Consider the following 9,455-nt stretch of genomic DNA (forward strand, 5'->3'; position numbering starts at 1 on the left):
TCCTGGGGACAGACTGACAGAGTTCCGTTTACAGTACGTTCCTGTGTGCAGACTTCTCGGAGAGAGGTAAAGTTATAGAGTGAACAGAATCTAACCTTGTTATCACAGTCGCTACACATCAGTCATGACACACTTGCCTCCTCTGGATAAAGTAGGTGAAATTAAGTTAGAGTGTATTCCGTCTTGGTGACTTGTTAGAAAAAGAAGAGATGATTTAGAACTCTGGGTAAGAGCCATAGCTACCAGCCCCACAATGGTTTTTATTACTTCTTGCCATCCTAATAGATGCTTGGTCACTAAGGTGAAGGCCACAGCTGGTTTTTTTTTTTTTTTTTAATAAGCCAGTAGTCTTTCCCATCAAGGGTCTCACAGCCAACCATTAGTACACCATGAATCACATCCTCAGGTACAGGAGGGGACATCATAGACACCACTTCTGTAGAGAAAGAAGGAATGGCTGACACCAGTGGCCACAGATTCAGGTCCTTTACTGGGTGTTGCTTCTTTCAGGGGATCTTTGCTGCCAGAGGGAAGCTCCATGTACAGTTAACATGAGGCAGCTCCATCTTTGGAGTCATAGTGACACTTTTCATCTGTGGCTTTGTAGGGATAGGCAGACTCTGACTCAATGCTGCCATTGTTGATGATGTACTACTTCTGGAAAGCCTCTCTCATGCAGCCACCCCCAGGCCTTTATCCTGGTATTTTTATTTTTATTTTTAATTTATATTTTTTAAGTTAATTCGCTTTACATCCCGATTGTAGCTCCCTCCCTTGTCTCTTCCCTCTCCCACCCTCCCTCCCTTTCTTTTCCCTCCTCTCTGCCTCCCCTCGTCCTCAGAAAGGGGGAGCCCTCCTCCCCTAACACCTGACCCCAGCCTCTCAAGGCTCAATTAGGATTGCCCATATCCTCTTCCTCTGTGGCCTGGGAAGGCCAAATGATCTGGCACCAGAGTCCATGTCAGAGGTAGTCCCTGCTTCTCATTTTAGGGGACCCACATGGAAACTGAACTGCCTATCAACTACATAGGTCCTCTGTATGCATGGTCCTTGGTTGGTGCATCAGTCTTTTCAGGCCTCCCTGCATCCAGATTTGTTGGTGCTGTTGGTCTCCTTGTGGAGCTCCTGTCCCCTCCAGGTTCCTCTATGCACCAACTCTTCTATAAAACTCCCTGCACTCTGCCCAAAGTTTGGCTCTGTGTCTTTGCCCAAAGTTTGCCTGTGAGTTTCAGCATCTGCATGGATCTCCTACTGGGTGGAATCTTTCATAGGACATTTATGGCAGGCTCCTGTCCTGTTTCCTCTCTTCAACTGCTTCTGGTGTCTTCTCTATTTGCCCTTCTGAATGAGAATTAAGCATCCTCCTTAGGGTACTCTTTGTTATTTAGCTTCTTTAGGTCTGTGGAATGTAGTATGGTTCTCCTGTATTACATGGCATGGCTAATATCTGCTTATAAGTGAGTTTATACCATGTGTATCTTTCTGGGTCTGGGTTATGTCACTCAGGATGATCTTTTCTAGTTCCATCCATTTGCTTGCAAATTTCATGATATCCTTCTTTTTAATAGCTCAGTAGTATTCCATTATGTAAATGTACCACAGTTTCTTTACCCATTCTTCAGTTGAAGGACATCTAGGTTGTTTCCAGATTCTGGCTACTACGAATAAAGCTGCTATGAACATAGTTGAGCAAATGTCCTTGTATGGTGGAGCATCTTTCAGGTATTTGCCCAGGAGTGGTATAGCTGTGTCTCGAGGTAGCACTAGTACCATTTTTCTGAAAAGTACCAACAGACCAAATAATCCAATTGAAAAAATGAGGTACAGAACTAAACTGAGAGTTCTCAGCAGAGGAATATCTAATGGCTGAGAAACACTTATAGAAATGCTCATTGTCCTCAGTCATCAGGGGAATGCCAAATAAGTCCGAGATTCCACCTTCAGCTGTCAGAATGGTTAAGATCAAAAAACTCAAGTGACAGCACAGGCTGGCGAGGATGTGGAGAAAGGAGAACACTCCTTCATTGCTGCTGGGAGGGCAAACTTGTGTTCTGGCATTTTTCTCCAGGTTGAGCATTATAGCAAGCTCTGAGCACTGAGAGACAGGAGTTTCCCCCTTTTCAGCTTCAGCTGCGCTTCAAGGGACATCACAGTGCTGAAAGCTCAGCAGGAACCACAGGAACCCTGGTATTTTACTGCAGTGACACACCCCCCTCTCACACTAGTTTAGAGAAATCAGGAAATTTCTGATTAGAGTTTGACTTGAAAGTACCATTTTTTCTGCCTCTCACTGGGAACTTTCAGGAAGCTCATTTAAGATCTGACTTCTTCACTGGTCATGCCTCCGAGATAGTTCAAGGCCATATCATACGAATGGGTTCCCGTAGAATATTCCAGATTGTGAAGCATCACAAACTGAAGATTCTTTTTCCAGATGAGACATCATCATTCTTCTCCTTGTACTGTTTGCCATGTTCCCCCTCTCCCCCACAGTTACCAGTGGTGGTCCACGATAGGGTCTCTAAGCAGTTGATCCGTTGTCATGGCCCATACTAGCCATCTAGTTTTGGGTCATGGCACCTAAAACAGCCATCTTATTATGGCAGCATAAACAGGAGTTCTCATGGTCACCCTCAAGTGTGGTGCTCATTTCAAAGATGTCCCAGACAGCAGAAGGCTGAGAGAACTGACTGCAGCCTTAGTCTCACCTTGGACTCTCTGGCTCCATCAGTGCCACCAAGGCCACTCCCTCATGGCGACCTCCTCATGGTGACTTTCTTCGCTCTCTCCTTTTCCACCTGTCGCCTCCCTCCCTTGATTACCCAGTGAAAGGTTTTTTTTTTCAAACAAAGATAACTTTTACATATAATACTAGCTTTGAAAACAATTGTAATTATAACAACTAGAATATAGAAAGTTGCAGCTAAATCATCTTTGAAACCTTTTACTTTTAGTTTTCTCACGCATGCCCCAATCAATGACATTTCTAATTGTCATGAAGCATATGCCTTTTAACTGAGAATAATAAAGAGGTAACCAAATATTCAAACATTTTAATGTATATAAGATTTACATGAAATATTTTTCTTGCTCTTATAGAAATCTATGCACATTATTCTACAAATTCTCCAGTAAGCCAGCAGTAGTTTTTTTGACCAACTGATGGTGGATTAAAGTAAATCCAGTATGTAAACAGTGATAGTGATACTCTGGCTGGTGTCCGCTAATTATTAAATCTCCTGAAGCTTCCCTGTGACCTCTTATAAGAAAATTACAATAAATGTGATGTATTTTACTCTCTTGAGTCTAAAGCAAATAACTTCATACAATCTTTTGTAAAGGTGTTATTGTTATAGGCGCCCAATCTGAAACAACTATTTGCTGCATCTTAAGCCAATGGCTGTATTTTAGGGAGTTTGACTGCAAAGGTCTTCTCGGATGAGGACGCTACAGAAGAACTATTCTTCTGGAAACAGAGGGCTCTCCGTAGTCAGGCAAGCACACAGGATGACCGACACCCGTGCTTTCAGCATTTAGTGGGATGGAAAAGGCAAAGACATTTTGAAAACATTTGATTCTGTCACTAGATTAGATGGTTTTATATTAGATATTTTCTTTGGTTGTTTTTTTACTTTGTATCTTGTTAGCAAAAGGATTTTGTCAACTATGATTTCCACATGCAGACAAAACATTTATAAACACTTACATAAATAATCCTTTTTCTTTTAAAAAGTTTTAAAAATGGTAATATGCCAGTCTTATTATCCCCTAGTTTATTTTTATTTCACTTTATATTTTCTTGACCTCAGAAAGAATGGTATTTTTCTAAGATGCCATGTAAATTATGATCTGTAAATGCCATTAATAACTAATGATGTGTTTTATGTGTATTGCTATTTAAATACTATTATTTTTGTCAGATTTTTAGTAGAAATGGATATAGGTAACGAAATACATTTTATTCATATTTCAAATCATATGTTCTTTAAACTGTGTAACCGGCTTTATAACATAATGTCTCTGAGGTGAATATTGAGACTTTGGGTATTGAAGAAACAATTTGTAAAAAATTTTACTTTGAGAAAATTTTGAGTTAATCATTTTACAGAGTACCTACACCTATAATTTAAGATTAAAACTGTAGCCAAGAATGTCACTCAAGTGTGCTCATATAACTTATAAATACACATTTCAAGCACTATTTATAATTAGTTGAAAACAACATGATAAGATTGAAGCATAAGTGACCAAGTTGATAAATTAAATTTACTCAAATTTCTCTACTCTGAACTCCCATATTTTTTGCACTTTCTTAAATTAAATTTAATAACATATTTGACCTCCTGTCCATCTTTTACACCTTTCATGCCATCCCCCCTTCCTCCCTCCCTCTCAAATGAATGGTTACTTTTTCTTTAAGTATGCATAGTATGTAATTCTATATATATATTATATGTATGTAATATTGTGATAGTAATTATATATACACATATGTTATTATGATAAGTCCAGTTAGTGTTGATTGTATGCAAATATCTTCAGAGATGACCACATTGTATTGGATAAACAATTAAAAGGCTCATCACAAGATAAAACAAAATTTTCTCTCAGCCTTCATCAGTTTCCTGAAACTTTTCTTCTTGAGCTGGGGTACTGTGAGGTTTCTTTCTTCTCCATCCGTATGCTGATAGGTATGCCATTTTACAAGCCTCGTTTGGGCAGCCGTTTGTTGATGTATCATCAGGCAGCTTTCCTGTCCCCTAGCTCTTACAGCCTTTCAAACTCTCTTCCACAATATCCTCTGAGCCTAAGGTTTGGGGATCTGCTGTAGATGTATTGATTCAGAACAGGCATTCCATGATCAGTTGTTCTCTGTATTTCAACCCATTGTGCCTTATTGCAATGATCTCTGTTTGCTGCAAAAACACACTTCTTTGGTGTGGGATAGGAGCTATATTTACCAGAGGTTAGGATGATCAGTATTAACAATGCAGCCAGGAGTATCAATGTAATCCACCATATAAACAAACTGAAAGAAAAAAGAACTCCACATGATCATCTCTTTAGTTGCCGAAAAAGCATTTGACAGAATACGTTCATGTTTAAAGTCTTGGAGAAACCAGGGATTCAGGGTACATACCTAAGCATAATAAAGGCTATATACAGCAAGCCGATAGCCAACATCAAATGAAATGGAGAGAAACTCCAAGCAACTCCACTAAAATCAGGGACTAGACAAAGCTGTTCACTCTCTCCACATCTCCCAGCACTCTGGGAGGCAGAAGCAGGCAGATCTCTGTGAATTTGAGGTCATCCTGGTCTACAAAGCAAGTCCAGGACAGCCAGGGCTACACAGAAAAACCCTGTCTTGGAAAACAAGCAAAACAAAAACAAAGCAACGCACCCATGAATCATGTTTTAGGAAAGTGGTAGCATTATGTCCTATTCTAAGATCCAAGTTCTCACTAGTCCTAGGTACTCAGCTTTATTTCCATTAGCAAGGATGATTTCCCTCCAGTTAAGTTTTACTCAAGTCTAATTAAACAAAAATTTACAGCCAGGATATGAGTGCCATTAAACCTTTAGGGATGCCTTTCTATTTGGGTCATAGTGGTATATAGGCATCGCAGCTGGTAAGAGTATCAGTTGCTCTGGTCCCTTGGCAACTTCTGATATGAGTCCTTAGGCAGGGGAAGCTTCCAGGCCATGTCTAGCTCCAATCCTTCAAGTTTTGTGTCTAAATTATTTGTTCTCTTCAACACTAGGGAAACTTTCTTTCAAGTATGTCAGGAGAGTCCAACTGACTCAAAAAAAAAAAAAAAAAAAAAAAAAAAAAAGATATAGGATGTGCCTGTCGGCTTTGGTTAACCCCAAGATGATTTAGAAAATCTCATGTCATTGCTACTGATCATCATCATTATTACTATTTTAAAATTCAGCTTCGGCCAGATTCTCAAGACAAAGGTAAAAGGTACCCAGATTCTTTGCCGGACCATGGCAGTTCCAAATAAAGTCCTTGTTCCGCTCCCAGTCCCCACTAGCTGAGCCTTTCTCTCTGAACTTTGATTTTTCAAACTCCTATCAGAATGGCTTGTAAAAGTATGCTTGGTGCACTGTAGTATTTCCTAACTCAAAGTTACAAACCAATTCCAAAGGCCTAGGGACAATGCAGTCGGGTTTTTCACAGTGACAGCCTACTCCTGAGTACCAATCTCTTTACATCTCCTGCTGCTGTCACTTAATGCCTGACCAAAGGCAGGTTAAAGGGGAGGAGTTTGTTTTGGCTCACAGTTTGAGGGTGCAGCCCATCGTGGCAGAGGAGGCATGACAGCAAGAGAACGAGGCAGCATCTACAGTCCTGAAGCAGAGAATGGTAAATGGTGGTGCCAGGCTCAGTTTCTCCTTTTTATTTTTTTCAGGTCTCCAGCCCTGGAATGGTGACATGAACATTATGGTGAATCCTTCCACCTCAATTAGCTGAATGTAGACACCCCCTCACACGTATACTCAAATACTTCTTTGCATAGTGATCCTAAATCCTATGAAATTTATAATAAAGATTAGTCATCACAGTGTATATTAATTATACATGGTCGTGGGTTCGGTACAGATAATTTTTATACAAGTATATAACATACTATTAGCATATTTTCCCTCACAACCTCCCCTTTGTCACTTATTTCCTTTCCATTTTTTAGTTGCTTTTATTTTCCTAAACAGTCTCTCTTCCATTTTCACTAGAGGATATTGATTTGAAGTTATGGAATCCATGGTAAAAATTATGAACCTAAAAGAGGAGGAATGTTAAGTTTTGGGTTTGTTGTTGCTGCCTTATACCAAATCTATAAGTAAACAAATACATAAAACATCTAAAAATCAAACAATACAGTTCACAAAAGACAGAACTGTCTTTTGAATGAAGAAAGATGGTTAATCTGAAACAAAAGTAGACATGGGAGTAAGCGATAAATAGTTCACTACACGGAAATGAAATTAGTATTCAACATAGTAGAATCATTTATCTGCTGATGACTTAAAACTAAGTGTGTCAAACCTAATCTAACTCAAGGGAATATAATAAGCATTTTTGAAGGTTCAAAGCTTATATCTTTGGTAGATGTTTTTACCTACAATTTCTTATTTTAATTTAAGTTATTTATTCAGATTACATCTCGATTGTTATCTCCTCACTTGTATCTTCCTGTTCTCCCTCTTACCCACAATATCATTATCGCTCAATGTACATGAAACCCAGAAAAGATCATGGTAGTAAGCTGACTGCTCAGAATACCATTACTGCTGGTGTTTTCTTCATACCGTCAACCTTATGTGTTTTTAGGTATAGTAACAAGCATTTTAAAGACATTCATCAGCAGTGGAGATGCCTGATAATCACAACTGGTTTTGCAAGCAATCGTACAAACAAAAGAATATTAGAATGTAGTATGGCATCTGCAGCTTGGCACAGTGGGCCTCAGAAAATCCCGGCAGCATCTCTAGAGCACGTGTTAGAAGGGCTCACCCTAGACATGCTGAGCCAGACACACTGGGAGGGAGCCAAAATAAACTATAAACAAACAGTAAACAAAGCAACCTGAATATTTGAGTTCTATCACATTCCCGTATGTGACTCCAATATGAGCTAAAGTTTAATGTTTGAATTGGAAGGACTTATTTAAAATTCATAGGTTATGTAATTCCAGTCGAAAGCCAAGAATAATTTCTCTTATACACTGATAATCTGATTTTAAAATTAATGAAGTCAATAAATTCTGAGGGAAAGCAGAAAAATACACAAGCAAACAAAACAGAATAAATTACAATACTAGAAATAAAGACTCAATGAAACTGTAGTTATTTAACCAGCAGACCAGGGTAAAACACAGAAACAGCCACCACATGTAATTATCTAATCTAGGACAAAGTTAACAAAAGTACGGCATCAAAACCAGGTTCTTTTCAAAAAATGTTGCTGGGCAAAAATGAATATTTAGTCATGCAGAAACCAAATCAACTCCAGAAGTAGTGAGTTAAAGTTATAAGCTGAAACATAAGATCTGTGATGAAAACAGGAAAATACCTTCAGGAATTTGGTGTAGCCTTTTCAATAAGACAGGGAAATACTGATAACATGAGAAAAAATATATAAATATGTTAAAACTCAGAACTTCTACTAACCAAAATATCATATTGAAAAGAAGACAATTTATGGAATGATAGAAGAAATTTGCAATACACCCAGCAGACAAAAGACTTGTATACAGTCACATTTGTTGGTGCATGCCTGCAGTCCAGCACCCGGGAAGTTGAGGCAAATAGATGGCAAGTTTGTGGCTATTCTGCAATATACAATGAGATCATGTCATAAACAAGAAAGTAAATGAATAAATAGACAAATCTTGTATCCAGCTGTATTCAATGCCTAAACAACTCCCTCAATATAGAGAAAAAAATTAACAACCAGTTAAAGGCAGTTTATAGAAGTCGGGGTTCACTTGTATAATCAATATATGAAAGAAAAGGCACTCGAAATTTTTTACATAGCCGTGGAATAGAAATCAAAACCAGTATGCAATACCCACTTAATAATGAAAATGAAAACTAGAAAATATAAAGTATTTGTGGGCACCAGGTTTGGTAGTGCATACCTTTAATACCAGGAATTATGAGGCAGAAGTAGGCAAATCTCTGCTAGTCTGAGGTCAGTCTGATATAAATAGCAAGTTCAGACCAGCCAGAGCTACATAATAGACTGTCTTAAAACAAAACAAAACAAACACCAACACAATGCAACAAGAAACTAGTTTGCTGTGATGTGGAAGAATAAGACTTCTCAAAATTCTACAAATTCTGCTCCTAGACATTCTCAAAAACCACTCCTAATGGTTAAACTATAGAATTCAGAATTTTCACAGCATCAGTATTTGTAATATCTCCAGTGTCCAAGTGAATGATCATCAGTAAAATAGATTTAAAAAATTACAGTATAGGCAGTCATCGTAAACACATTTCAATAAGAATGAATATAATTACACAGCCGAGGCAAGGAGAAATTACAGGAAAAAGTGTGGAATTTCTGAAAGCACAGCACGTGATTCTGCTCATCTAAGTTCAAAGCAGGAAACCCAGGCTGTGGGCACAGACGCTGTTGGGAAGTGTGTGGTAATGAGAGTGCACAGAAGTGGTTCTGAGCAGTGTATTAGCATTCTGTTTTCCTCTGGGTAATTGTTACAGGGACATGAATTGTGAAAAAAAAAAAAAACGTAATCAGATGTAATGGTAACACAAACACGTGCTGTTCTGCTTATGGACTGCATTAGCTACTTGTCTTTGACTCTATACCTGGCTGAAGCAACTTAAGGATGCAGGGGGTCATTTTACCGAACAGTTACGGGGCACAGCCCATTGTACCCAGGAGGGGCTCATGGCAGCAAGAGCTTGGGGGAGCTAGTCAC

General features: G+C 38.8%; 1 pseudogene; it reads right to left on the reverse strand.

Moving 5' to 3' along the window:
* Positions 1-214: 214 nt before the first annotated feature.
* Positions 215-2,544, reverse strand: LOC127183876 (cathepsin S-like; annotated as a pseudogene).
* Between the last annotated feature and the right edge of the window lie 6,911 nt (positions 2,545-9,455).

This window comes from Acomys russatus, chromosome 32 (genome assembly GCF_903995435.1).
Source record: "Acomys russatus chromosome 32, mAcoRus1.1, whole genome shotgun sequence".
NCBI classification, from domain to species: Eukaryota; Metazoa; Chordata; class Mammalia; order Rodentia; family Muridae; genus Acomys; species Acomys russatus.